Below are 15,558 nucleotides of genomic sequence, written 5' to 3'. Positions count from 1 at the left end.
GCTTTCCTTAAAATGCTAAATAGTATTTAACTAAAATCCAGAGCAAGCTTTACCTGCAATGGGGATAAACTTAAAACCTTCCAAAGAAGATTAAAAATTGAAACAAGGATGTCTATTTTCACCACCACTATTCAGTATTATTTTAAAAATACTAGCTATTGCAATGAGAAGATTGAAGACAAAATTGAAGTAATTATAATATGCAACAAGGAAGGAAAACTAACACTCTTTACAGATGATGTGATATGTTTGGAGAATGTTAGAGACTCAATTAAAAAAAAACAACTGAAATAATAAACAACTTCAGCAAAGTGATATGATATAAAATCAACCTGAATAAATCAACAACATTTCTATATATTACCAACAAAGTCCAGCAGAAAGAAAAATTCTATTTAAAATAACTCTAGGCTATATAAAATAGTTGGGAGTCTACCTGTCAAGACAAACCCATTATAAAACTCCATTATAAAAACATTTTTCATCCAAATAAAGCAGATTTAAACAAGTGGAAAAATATTAATTGCTCATATGTAGGCCAAGCAAATACAATAAAATGCCAATTGTAGCTAAGAGGGATGGAGAGCATTCTGAATTCAACATAAAAAAGTTAAAATTTATTTATGTGTAATCAAGAAGAATAATTTAAATTCAGAAAAGAATTTAGGAAAGTCATTTCTCATCTCATTAAGAAAATTTAAAAGGAGAAATGTTGAATTGTTGGACATATATGATCATTCTGCTTACGTATTGACGTTGCAAAATTCATCATATGTGAGATTTATCTTTGCCCAAGAACTAATTTTTTTTAAACACAATTCACTCCAGAGGTTAAATGGAAGTATTTTTCAAATGAGATAGAATTTCATTTTAATAGAGAAACACATGTTGAGTATGTATTGTACAAAGATCACTTCTTAAGATATTGTTTATTTTTTATCTGTTCCCCTAGGCATTGATCAAAATTCACATAAATTTTTTTCTCTGGAATAGCATGAGTGACAGATCTGATTCACTGTATTTAAATTGGGGCTCTGCTATTTTTGAGCTATGTGACTTTCATCAAACAATTCAGCTTTCTCGTGGTTCAGTTTCCTTGTCTATGAAGTAGGGATCTATACTCACATTATCTACCTCATAGGGTACTGTAATCATCGAAGGAGATAATGTATAGTAAGTGTTTTGCAAACCTCATTTTATAAACATAAATTATTAGCATGCTATTATTTTTTGTAATTACAGTAGCTGGTGTAAAATTATGAAAACCAGTTGAAATTGGATATTTATAAAAATGGAAGTGATAAAATATTTCAAGAATAATAGATTATTCTTGTGGAGCACATAATGAATAAGGCAAGAATTATAAATTACATTTTTCACTTTCATATTTTTCAATCTTATTCTTAGCATAGATTTTCCTAAAAATCTTAAAAATAAGTTTATAAAACATGAAATTATGTAAATAGCTAGAAAGAGAGTTGAAATAAAACACATCTAATATACCAATATGCCATACATGGTCATTTCAAAGTAACAATAACATATGTCTTTGAATTGTGATTCAAAGTTGTGTGCCATCTTAGTTAAAGTAAGAAGCACAACAACATTTGTCTTGACATCAGTTGGCATAAGATATTTCCACATGGTGAAACTCCATTTTATTTATATGCATATCTCATAATAGGATTCAGCAGATGGTACAGTGCTGACTGCTATCTAATGAGATCTTGTCATCTATGTCTACACTTTTCAGAAACTATTTGAAATAAATGTTTAGGATATAGACTATTAGAGACTGAATTCATTAGGTTCAAAAGAAAAGTTATAAAAAAAAGGAATGGTCTTGACCTGAAAAGCACTCTAATCAGAAGTAATGAAATCAGAGATGTCTTACTTGCTTATTTTGGCACAAATGCCAATGATATGTATTTATGCATAAATATAGTGTGTGTGTGCATGTGTGTGTGTGTGTGTGTGCGTGTGTAAACATTTGTGAGGAATTTCCAAGTGATGATGGGTAACCAAAACTTGATGCTGCCACTAACCACAAAGTAATCACAAAGTTCATGTAGTTTTGCAAGTAGAGCATGTTAGAAGTCGAGCGCATATCCTCTTCCTGTCAAAAGCCAGTCAGTATAAATTCATTAGGTGCTATCTCTTACGATGTCTTAGATGTTGTCTATTACATGCATATTTACAGTAGGTTATTGATTTTAATTGAGCCTTCCAAATTAGTTATAAAATATCAAATTAATTGGATTATAAGTAAAGTATCTTATATTAAACTTTGTCTTAGTGTGGAGGTGACTTGCGATTTTCAAAGCTACCTGCCAATGTTTCAACATTCCAGTAATTTCTTATTAGGTCTTGTTAAGCTGGAAAAGTTTCTAGTATTGTCATGCTGACCAATTGTACATCTCCTATACAATGACTCAATTAGAAAAGATGGGCAAAGCTCCTAAAACGTCTATCCAAAAGATTGCTTCTTTCCTTCCTTCTTTCCTTCCTTCTTTCCTTTTTCCTCCCTTCTTTTTGCTCCTTCCTTGTTTTCTTCTTTTTTCTCCCTTCCTTCTTTTCTTCCATGCTTCCTTTATTCTTTTTCTTCTCTTGTTCCTTCCTTCGTTTCTTCCTTCCTTCCTTCCATCCTTCCTTCCATATTGTTCCATTCACTGCTCTTCTTTCCCCCTTCTTTTCCCTCTCCTCTCTCTATCACATATATATCCATCCATAAATCCATCCATGAATACATACATGGACTATCAAAGGGTATTCATCTTGTAAGTTCTAGAATGTTGGCTAACTGCACTGATAGAAGAAGTGCCTACCTACAATGATGAAATTACAGGTCCTTGACTTGAAATATTTTATATTCAGTTAGCCCAAATCTTTTCTTAATCTAGTTTTCAGCCTCCCTTCATATAAATAATAGTAAAATGAATTGTTTTATTTGTATTAGTCCTGCTTAAGTGGCTACGTCCAATACTAAGTCAAAAGGAGAAAGAGTACAATTTTAGTTCCTTTAATTTTATTTTTTTTCCAAATGGTCAACTCCAATTTACCTGGAACTCTTTAGAAGACTCAGACTGTTTGCTTTTGTGTGGTTTAAGCCAGAAGTTAATTTAAAAAAGTAATAATCACTTTGATGCATGTCTTCCTTCCATTTCTTAGGTATGAGGATGTTGTATGAGAATGAGCAATAAGTATATCTGTATTTATTGAATTTCTTAGCAAGATCCTAATTCCAAAGCACCTTGGTCCTGAAGCCTAGTTTATTTTATAAACTATATTACACTGTGATCACTTCTCTAGCTTTTTACTTGTTATTTTAAATTTTGAATTTTAACAGGTTTAAGTGAGAGGAGATGTTGAAAAAGAATAGACCCACTGGTAATAGTAGATGAACTTTACAACTTAGCCAAATATGGCTATGAATGTGTTTTTCATTCAATATTCAACAACCACTAAGCCATGCACATGCAAAAAATGTCTTTTTAAAAATATTTATCAACAACAATAGTTGATACTTATGTGGCATTGATATGCATTTTCAGATTTGATTCTCCTAAATCCTGTGAAGTAGGTAGTGACAGTATTATTTTTCCACTTTAAAAAATAGGAAGTAAATTCAGAGAAAATAAAAGATTACAGTTACTCAGTTGGTACATGTCAGAGGCAGAATTTGATTGCAGTGATATCTAATTCCAAAGCTGGTACTCCTTTTCACAACACAGCACCTTTCCACAAAACAAAACAAAACAAAACAAAAAACCAAAAAAAACCCTGAAGTCCCTATATTAAATGGACAAGAATACTTCCAAAACCCAAATACTCATTTGGTAAAGTAGCCACATTTAATTAAAAAAAAAAATCTCATGCAAAAGGTATCTATACTTAGTTGTTTTCTCTAGGATATTCAGAATTTTACCCTATATTTATCACGTGATATTTGGCCTCATTTTTAAGAAAACAAAATCCATTCATTCATATCAATTAGGGCACCAATAGAAATGGACTAGTGTCCCTTATTTTCTCAGCTGATTTGTGAAAGCTGGGAAAATAAAGGTTAGCTTTTTCTGATTATGCCATTCTCATTGATTTTGTTTTTACTGACTCCAAAGGAATTTGTACATTAATGTAGAATAGTAAGCTTTGATGTCAGGGATTCTCTCCCTTCCATATTCTTCTTATTACTTCTATTTTGTGGACAGTGTTCAGGGCAACCATTTTTGCTCCTTCACTCTTCTCTGGGCAGCATTCATGACTTTATACATTCCCTCCGTAGGGAGTGTATCCAGGGAGAAAGCTTATCCATCTCTCTCCCAACCCTTTTAGTTTCCTGTTATGGGCTGTCTTTGCCTTTCTCCATTAAAAGGCAAGCTCCTCCAGAGGAGAAACTGTCTTTTTTGTTTGTTGCATTTATATTCCCAGTACTTAGCATCACTTGCACATAACAAGAGTTTGATAAATGCTTGGTGACTTCTTGTTGACTTATCATCATCATGAAAACACAGCATTTATATAACTTTTAAAGGTTTGCAAAGCACTGTGCATGTTGAATGTGATCATCACAGCAACTCTGTGATGTAGCTTCTATTAATATTGACATTTTACCCCTGAGGAAACTGGGGTGAGTATAGTTTAGGTGACTTTCCCAAGGTCACAAAATAATTATCTAAGTGGGGACTCCATGTTCAGTAGTTCTATATGCTACACCACTTAGCTGCCTCAGATTCATGTGCTAAATTTTGTTCTATCAGAAACTTCTTGCATTTGTCAGACTATATTGCATTTTGGAGTATGGAATATCTTTTGGAGGGGACTCTGAGAACAACTGAGAAAAATGGAAGGAAAATGTCTCTATAAAGAGGCTGACTATACAAACTTAATGCTCATCAGTTTTCTCACAAGCCACTTCGCTTTGAGTTGTCAGGTTTGAAAAACTCAGCCAAATCATTGAACAATTGACTTCAGTACCTAATGCACAAAGACCTGAATTAATATAATTATTGTCACCCTCTTTCTATACCTTGTTTCTCAATTCTAAAGGGGTAGTCTCTTCTCTCCTTCTTATGCTCTAATATCCCTACATACAGTGAGTCACTATCCTTCCATTCCCATTAGCTGCTCCGTTCTTGGGCAGTGACTTTTGTAGACAACAACTAAATCGTGAGGTCAAATCTTAACATTAGACCACCCATCCTGTGCCTCCCAATTTATGCAGTCGATGCCTTCACACAGTTCAAACTCAGGCCAGAATTTTTCTTAGTGTGAGCAAGCTTTTTAAAGTCATCATCCCTGAAAATCAAAATATAGTAAAGGAAGAAAAGCAAGAAGGAAGACGTCCCTTAAATAAATAATTGTTTAACCATAATGTGATTTTTCCTAGAAACACTTACACATGAAAAACTGTAATTTGACTTAAACCAAATAAATGAAAATGTGTCTATTTTCAAGTTTTTCCTGAGGAAAGTTTAATGGGGACAGAGGAACACATTTTAATCCTGAAATCACATATTGTAAATAGCAGTCCACAAGGCTCATGCTACTTTTGTGATGTTGAAGGCATTCTTCCTGTTTTTAGAGCAGCAAATTCTGGGTCTTATTTACAAGTGAACACCTTGGCTTTTTAATCCATTGTCTTGTGCTCCAGTCTCTTCTACTCTACTGTAAGCTCTCCTACATACCTCTTCTACCTCATCACGGAATGGTTTTGGTTGTAACGATGTCTATACCTTCAAATAAAAATAACTAATGCTTCATCTAAACTTTAGCCTGAACCCAAATTGCAAAGCAGCAAATGATATTTGTACGACCTCCTTCTGTAGTCATGCATGTGAATTAAATACTGTCCCTTAATAATGGTTCACTCCTTGAAACAGTTTTCAAAGTGTGTCCTTATATATTATTACTTCTGATCCTTGGAGCAGTTTTGTAACTATGCTGGCTAGCTTCACTTCTTAACTTTACAGATGAGATAATTGAGGCCCTGAAGAAACAAAGTCACCAAATAAATTAGTAGCAGCGTCAGGTCTATATTTCCTAATCCAGGAAATGTTTTGTTAAGCAAGGTTGCCTTTCACTGGTGGAATGGTTAATATTTTAATTTGTAATAGTAATAATAATAATTATAAACCCACCTAAACAAGTTAATTTCTAGCAAGACCTAAGGTGTAAAATAAATATATCAGCTGTGGTAATTTATGAAAGATGGGTTCAGTCAATCAAACAGTAAGCATTTTAGAAACATTTTATTTATTAGTTCTCTCAGGAGTCTTGACATTTTGAGTTTTGAAAAATCTCCAGCTTTAGGGTTTTTTATTTGACCTTTCCCTAAATATCATATTTTTGCATTGTATTTTGAAAACTCAATAACATTTTTAAGGAAAGAACATTTTGTGTTGTTGGGTGTATGCATTTTTTTTTTTTTTGCTTGCAAGGATACAGCACAGAATGGCAAGAACAACCTTTTATTTTCTTTTTTAACTTCAAATCATCTTGGTAGCTTTAAGTAGAATTTATCCTGTGTAACATTCAGAATATTATTCTAATTCACAATTAAACTCTTTAGGCTGGTGATTCTGTGGAAGCAATCCCTTCTTTTCCAATAATAACTATCTTAATGAAGAGGGCACATGCCTGTATTAGCAAGTCCATTAACAAAGATTACAGAATTGAGGAGTTATGGAAATCATTCAGTTCAGAAGTATGAAAGATATTAGAAAGCATTCTGGACTAATCTCTTTTTTCAGAGAAAAAGCAACTGAGACTCCATGAGGTGAAATGACTTTTCCAGCATCATAGAGGCCTCAAGTAGGGATGATAATTGCCAAATATTTGAAGGATTGTCAAATCAAAGAACAACTCAATTTATTTCACTTGCTTCTAAAAAGCAAATATAAGGCTCTATAAACTAAAGAGATGAATTAATATTTTATCTGAGAAGTATTAAGAAACTACTGGATTTGATTTAGAAAGGGAATCATGTGGTCAGATCCAAGTTTAAGGATGATCACTTTGGCTACAGTATAAAAGACTGAGGAAAATGGGGTGAGATGAAGCAGGGAGACCAATTAGGAGGCTATTGCAATAATGTAGGCAAAGGTGTTGAGGACTTCAACTAAAAAAGTCCTTCCATGAGCAGAGAGAAGGGAAAGCATGCTAGGAATGTTATTGATACAGAAAAAGAAATATTTGAAAACTGATCTACACACAATGAGGTAGAGACAAGAGGAAAGGATAATTCTTGGGGAATTGATGAAAGCAACTCAAATATGTGCGAGGAGCAGAGGCCAGGTGAGCTGAGCAAGAATGCTTGGGGACAGAATGCTGGCAGGAGAGTGTTTCATAAATTGTATTTTATTTTTTCCAATTAGCTGTAAAGACAATTTTTAACATTCATTTTTTAATAAAATTTTAAGTTCTAATTTTTTTTTCTCTCCCTCCTCTCTTATTTCACATGGCTAGAGGCAGCTTTGATGTCTTCATCTGAAAATTCCACTTTATATCCAGGGGATATTTATTAGCTGGGGAAGACATGTATTATAAATGTGACTCAGTTCTCTACACATTTGAGAAACAATGCTTTTATTAGAGGCACTTACTGTAAAGACTGTTTCCTAGGTTTCTGCTTTCCTTGCAGTCTTGGTTACATTGGCTTTTGTTTTGTGCAAAAGCTTGAGAATTTAACATAATCAAAATTATCCATTTTGCTTGTTGTAATGCACTCTATCTCTTGTTTGGTTATGAAATCTTCCCTCCTCCATGGATCTGAAAGATAAATTGTGTCTTACTGTACTAATTTGCATGTGGGTTCTATATTGGTATATAGGTATGCACACTTTGTGCTGTTGGATATAGGGCGTTGTTTTTTGGAGGGATACCTGTACCTTGGTATAGGATGTTGGTCTATACCTACTTTCTGCCATACTTTTTTCTATTTTTCCCTGCAGTCTTGGTTAAATAGTGACTTCTTGTTCTAGAAGCTGGTGTCTTTGGGTTTGTCAAACACTGGATTACTACAGTCACTTACTGTATGTACCTAACCCATTCCACTGATCCACCACTCTCTTTCAGATAGTTTTGTTGATTACCACTTTGTAATATAGTTTGAGATCTGGCACAGCTAGGCCACCCTCCTTTAAATTTTTTTTTAATGACCTTGATATTCTTGACCTTTTTTTCTTCCAGATGAATTTTGTTATTATTTTTTTCTAGCTCTGTAAAATATTTTTGGTAGTTTGGTTGGTATACCACTGAATAAATAAATTAATTTAGGTAGAATGAATTAATTTAGGTAGGTAGTCATTTTCATTTTATTTGGCTTGAACTACCTATGAGCAATTGATATTTTATCAGTTGCTTGCATATAGTTTAATTTGTTCAAAAAGTATTTTGTAATTTTGTTCATGTAGTACCTGGGTTTTTCTATGGTTGTTTTAAATGGAATTTCTATTTCTGGCTTCTGGACTTTGTTTGTCATATATAGAAATGCTAATGATTTATATGGTTTTATTTTATAGCATGCAACTTTGCTAAAGTTGTTAATTGTGTCATGTAGTTTTTTAGTTGATTCTCTAGAATTCTCTGAGTATACCGTCATATCATCTGCAAAGTCATAGCTTTGTTTCCTCATTCCCTGTTCTAATTCCTTCAATTTCTTTTTCTTCTCTTATTGCTACAAATTAAATAATAGTAGTGATATTAAGCATCTTTGCTTCATACTGGAACTTATTGGAATGTCTTCCTGTTTATCTCCATTACAGATAATGCTTGATGATGGTTTTAGATAGATACTAATAATTTCAAGGAAAGTTCCATTTATTCCTTCAGTCTCTAGCATTTTTAATAGGAATGTGTGCTATATGTTGTCCAAAGTCTTTTCATCATGTGTTGAAATAATTTTATGATTTCTGTTGATTTTGTTATTGATATGTTATAACAGCAAGGACCCCAGAATACACAGGAGGGCCTGCTATACAGGTTCTTGGATCACTTTTCTAAAAGGGAAGCAACTTTTGAAGGGACAACAATCACTTTCATCAGGCATATATGTCATTCACTTAGTTCAGGGGAAAAAGTTGGCATCTTGAACTTTAGAGAAATTACAAATGGAGAAATAAAGACCAACAGACAGGGCTTACAACTGTATGACCATAAGCAATACATATATCACAGATCAACAGACAGATCCAGCTGTCTGATCATGACATACATATTTGCCAGAGAGAGAAGCACCAAGATCTGAATTTTAAAAGCAGAGGAGGGGTTGGGGGCGGGGGGGGGGGCTCCTTAGTGGCTACCCAGAATCTCTCTGGTCAAACACTTTCCATGAGTGAGTCATAAACAAAACCTCACCTCAGAGTATATATACACTTTTGATAGCCAGAGGGCATTACAATCCTTAAAACCAGCGCCTCATTAGAAATTAAAAATAGGTATGGCCCTTCCTACAAAACAAATCTCCCCTAATTAAGCTTTCTTTATTGGGTAGGCTCATTAATGGGCAGAGAAGATCTTTAACTCACATTAACATTAGATTTGGTCAATCATTCTGAGAGTTTTCTGAATATTGAACTAGTCATTCATTCCTGGTATAAATCTCACCTGGTAGTTTATGTTCCTGGTAAGATATTGTGATTCTTGTATGTTGAATCTTCTATTAAGTTCAGATTTTTTTCACAAAGTCCTGAAAGTCTAACAATTCATTAAATGTCCATTTTTTTTTCTCATTCAGAATGATGCTTAGCTTTGCTGAGTGTGATATTTTTGACTGGAAGCCCAGTTCTTTTGCTTTTCAATATAAAATGTTCTAAGATCTGAACTATTTTAGTGTTGCTAGGTCTTTTGCGATTGTAATTATTTTATCATAATATATAAATTTTTTTCTTGTTGAACTTAATTGTTGGGGTTTTATGAATTTGACTATAATATACCTGTGAGTTTTCCTTATAGGATCTCTTTCTGGTGGTGATCAGTGGTGTTTTTTTTTTTTTTTTCTGTTTCTACTATCTCCTCTTTTCTAATGCTTCAGGACAATTTTGTAAAATTATTTCTTGTATTATTTTATCCACACTCTTTTATTGCATCATAGCTCTCAGGCAGTTCAATTACTCTTATGTTTTCTCTCTTTGATCTGTTCTCCAGATCAGTTATTTTTTTCTTACGAGATGTTTCACATTCTCTTCTATTTATTCCATTCTTCATATTTTGTTTTTATTATTTCATGATCTCTCTTAACTTCACTGATTTCCCCCTGTCCAATGTGATTTTCAAGTCTTTTTTCCTTAAGATTCTGGATCACGTTTTCTAATTTGTTTACTTTCTTTTCATACTCTTGTTTCTCTTGAGTTATTCTTATTTCTTTTAGCTCTTCCTCAATCTCTCTCATTTGATTTTTAAAGCATTTTTACATTCTCCAGTGAACTCCTTTTGGGCAGGTAACAATTTGATATTACTCTGAGGAAGAAGAGGGTTTCTTTGCTCCACTTGCCTCCTCTGAAGATGAACCCCAGTCTTATCTATTCCTATAGTAGCTCTGTCTGACTGGATTCATTCTCTTTTGCCTGTGCATTAAAAAATAATAATAATAATAATTTGATTTTTATAATCACCTCTCGTCCTGGAGTGTGTGGAATAGTGTCTCTGGCCATAGATCCTCTTCAGTTCTCACCTCTGACCTCGGGGTCAAACCAAGAACTTCAGCCTCCTGTAAGACCTCAGAACTAGCCGTGTCCCTGCCCCACTGCTTCTGCACTCACTAGGTATGTGCTGGTTCCTTGTCATAACTCACCTCAATGTCCTGAGGGTAAAAGTTCCTATGGCTGTGGCCAATGCAGCCTCCCAACTCAGCTAACCATAGGCCTTGCCACTTATTGTTTAAGTGGTCCCCAGACTGGAGGTGTTTACTTTTCACAAGGATAAAACTTTGTCCTGGGATATTTCTGAATGTCTGAGGAAAACCCCTATTCTGCCCCTACTCATTTATTTTCACCACTCCATGTTCACCCTGAGGTACTATTTTGTCTCTTTTATTGAGGAAAATCTTGAGAGCTTAACATTTTCTGACCTATTCAGTCATCTTCCCAGAATCCTCTCGCCCATATTTTTAATCTCTAACTTAATATTAATGTTGGACTTCTCCCCATTTTGGGGGTGTGAGGGGTTGTGTCTCACTTTCACTTTTTTTTGCACTGGTGTTATCAGAGAAAGTTCTGGAAGTCTGGAAGTTTTTAGTTTTTCCAAGGTGGTATGATCTGAGGAGGGGTGTGATTCCTACTCTAGCATTCTGCAACCTCATTCTTTACCTGAAACTTGCCCCCAATCTTTTTTGCAATCAGTACTGTTCCTTAGGGCTCCTCCTCCCTTGGGATCAGAAATAATATATTCCTCAGGGTCCCTCATCTCTTGTGCTCAATGTAACACTGCCCCTCAGTGCTTCTACTCCCTCTTGACCAAAAGTGCTTTTCTTTGCCCTTGACTTATGCTTCAGAAATGGGTATAGGAAATGGAGTTGTCAAGCAGAGTCTGGTCTGCATCCATTGCTAGTATAAGGGTACATTGCAATGTCTTTCAGATAAGTTGCCAAGTTCCCTTACCATCTCTGGCTTGAGAAGTGCCAAAGATACTGTTGCTTCTGGGTATACCATGTATTATCATGAACTGGTGTTTCATCTACATGGGCTACAGGCCAGCTTCCTCCCCTGTGTCACAAATCTTCCTTTCTGACCTAGTCTGGAAGAATGTCTCACTTTAGCATTCTATTGGCTCTGACATCCCAAAATTCTATTTCGTATGTAATTTTAAAGTTGTGTGGAAGAAAATGTTGAGAGAGCACAGCTGAGTGCTTCCTACCTTCTTGGTTCCTCCCCCAACAGTCCTCAGCCAACTTTTTAATACTCTTCTAATATTCCAAGCTGCAAAACACGTGACACTTTGTATGACTAAGGGAGTCCTTCAGAAATTTGGCTAAAAAACTACAACTTCTCAAAAGTGCTATCAGGTTTTTATTTCTTTATTTCTCCTGTTGTTATGTCATGACATCACTTTTTTTCCTCCTTTTTTTTCCCCAAAGGTGAACATTTATAAGATTCATTTTTGTCTCTTGTTTAGTTGGGAAAAAAATGAGAGTCCTGGACTCTATAGTTAAATGTAGCCTCAAAAGATCCTGAGGAAAAGTGTCATTCACACATATCTAAAGATATCTTTATATAGTCAAATTTAATTGTTTTTATCTAAAAAAATCTTGGAACCATTGTGGCTTGATTTACCTTTAATCTCCCCACCTCCATTAAAAAAAATCCTTTCATGCTCATAAACTTCTGTGCTGAAAAGAAACCTAACATTACTGGAGGAAATAAAGTATACTAGTTAAAATAGCTAGAATGTTATAAAGATAGAATCAATGATACTGCAATTTGCAATTTAAAAGAATGTTTTTAATCAACTCTCTTTTGTACAATCTTTTTTTTCCTTTTTACCTCTTTTCTAACAATGAGGCCATATATTCATAGTGGTCATAGTAGGTACATAAGAAAACCAAGCACTGTAAGTTAAGCATTAATAGACAGGTTCTTAAAACTGACACCTTCCCCTCCCTCTCTCTTTTCCTCCACATTCCTCCTTCTTGACCTTTTAACCTCTTCCTCCATCTTCTCTCCCTCCTCTCTGGTTTGTATATAGCTGATCTAAAGTTCGGCAAATGCAGTCTATTACTTATCTCATATCGCCAGCATCTCCTTATTCATCCAATTGACTGCTGCAGATTTTCACTGACATACCTCATTGCATTTTCTCTCACCTTTCTCCCCTATGACTCCTTAATATAAAATAGTGCTGATTCCTCCAGGGCTTGAAATTGGACAATATCTCAAGAGAATTCAAATCTATAGGCTCTTTATAAAGGTAGAGGAGAAAGAATGGGGGAATAGGAAGTCAGTTACCACTTGCAGTGAGTGAATTCTGAGGTGGTAGGATTTTTTGCAAATACTTGAGCCTTGCAATCCCCTTACACCTCCTCTACCAACACACGCTTTTTCATTCTAAACAATCCTTGTGTTCTACCTGTTTGACCAAGTGACGCAATGCTTCATTTTTTTAATTGATTCTCAGTTTGGAATGAAACATAAAAGGAAAAATAAAGTATTTTTTTTTAAAAAATCACTTGTATATATTTCTACTCTTACAAAGACATAAGTAACATGCTTTCATTTTATCTACTTTTCCATTATGTTTTTAGTCCCTTTCCAACTAATTCTATTCATTCAGAAAAAAAAGTTGATTTTTAAAAATGTAATTTTCTTTTCTATACTAGTTTATTTCTTTGAAAGAAGTGACATATGAAACCTAAAGATGCAAATGATTTTGTGCTGTAGGTAGATTTTCATGAGAGAGAATCCATTTTCCTAATATATTCCTGGTTGTTTTAAGAACTGGCCTTCTAGGAAAATTGTTGTTCATGGTCACATAGACCATATTATTTCTGAGTCACCTCCTGAAACTGACAGAATTTTGCCTGCATGGCAATTTGAGGTTTTAAGAAAGAGTTGGATTTTTCTGCATGTGAAATCTACTGGCTTACACTGTGGGCAACAATAATTTTCAGTTCTCTTGTGTCATACTTGACTAAAGGTCTTATAATAATTTTTTAAAAGAACTTATTTAAAGGAGAAGAAAATAATCTAAAGGAGCTGTTACAAAATTTATTTAAATGTTCCTTCTATCCATGCAATATGCAACTCATGTATGTACTTGATATTTGGTTTTTCGTCCTCTACTTCCCGTAAGGATTACACTCAGAATGCTGGAGGGCTTCCTCATTTCTCCTGATATCATAAGGGCATGAGTGTATGTAGCACTCCAGCCATCTGCTTGTCATTCCTTTCCCTCAACAAGTGAATAGCCCCTCTCTTCCTCATATACTTTATTGTATTGATGACAATGACTTCTACTTCTGTTCTAAGAAGTTCCTCATTTTTTATGTGTTGTAGCATTATTGTAGCCAACATGCACTTCTCTGGTACTCTCTGTTTAGTATGCATTTTCAGTTTTTTAGAAACTGTTGTGTCCCATATCTTGCAGCCATACAGAAGAATTAATAAATATTGGATTCATTAAAGCAGTCTAGAGATAGTCTATTAAGGGATTCCTTCCTACAAATTGTTCAGGATGGTTTAGTGAGGAAAATCAGATATTCACACAAGATTTTAGCAATATGGATTTATGGTCTCATAGACAGCAATTCCCCTCACCCAGGCCCTCCATTAGAATGGAAATTTCCTGCAAGTTGAAATTCTTTTATTTCTGCATTTGTATCTCCAATGCCTGGTACAGAGTAGGCAGCAAATGATTTTTTATTGATTAACTACTGTTTCTTATTATATGTATATATATATATATATATATATATATATACATGCATATATCTATATCTACATCTATATCTACATATACACACACATATATGTATTTTTTTCTCCTAATATATCCCAGGCAGTCAGTCCTTGTATTTCAAGACTTACATTCCATGGTTGAGATTTAGCATGTACATAGACAATAAAATACATTGCAATTTGATGAAGGGAAAAGAATAAGTAGAGAGAATCAGAAAAGGCTGCATAAGAAAAGAAGCATCTCAGTTCAGTCGTGGATGAATTAAAAAAATTCCAAAAGATATGCTCTCAATGGAATATTATTCAAGAGAAATAAGGAATTCATTAAAACATTAAAAATGAAATTCTGGCTACATAATTGCCTTCAAAATTTTTACAATGAATAACAGGGTGAGGTAGCCAAATAAGCTGATATGGAACAGGGATATCTCTGATAAATTTGAATTTTTAACAGACATTTATTAAATATAAAAGGAAGTTCTTGTAGCTTGAGACAAATACAAAAAGAAGCACAAATACAAAAAGAAGCACAAACCACATCTGGAAAAATAACAGCCAGTATAAACTGAGAATTGTGAGGGAAAACTACCATTGAAGTGAGAATCTAAAAGAAACATATGCAAAGTAACATAAGACAATTTAGCAGAGGCATAAAAGACATCAAGACAAAGACCTCACAGACCACCTCAAGAGTTAAAGATCACATTCAGTGAGGGGGATCAGAGAAGGTTTTGTGGAAGATGGGGCCAGAGTTGGTGTCTGAATGATGAATAGGTGAATTCAACAGGTACCATAAAAATGGAATGTATTATTGGTAGGAGATAGAGGGGGTCACCATGCGTGCCTGGGGTAGGGGGAGCATGAGATTATAGAACAGTACGGCTTGCCTGAAATGCAAAATTATTGGAGTGGACTAGAGTGAAATAAGTCTGGAAAGGTAGGCTGCAGCCAATTGTCAAGGGCCATTAAATGCCAAAATAAAGAGCTTGTATTTTAACCAAGATGTGATGAGGGATGATTATAGCAGCCACTGAAAGATATTACAACAGTCCAAGTCAAATATGATGAGGGTCAGAACTGTTATTTAGGCAATATGCATAAAGAGTGCTATACAAGGAACATAGCAGAGATTGTTGAGGGAGAATCAGCAGTACTTGGCATTCACTGGAGA

Source organism: Notamacropus eugenii, chromosome 4 (assembly GCF_028372415.1).
Source record: "Notamacropus eugenii isolate mMacEug1 chromosome 4, mMacEug1.pri_v2, whole genome shotgun sequence".
NCBI classification, from domain to species: domain Eukaryota; kingdom Metazoa; phylum Chordata; class Mammalia; order Diprotodontia; family Macropodidae; genus Notamacropus; species Notamacropus eugenii.
Note: the sequence above shows the minus strand (reverse complement) of the source record.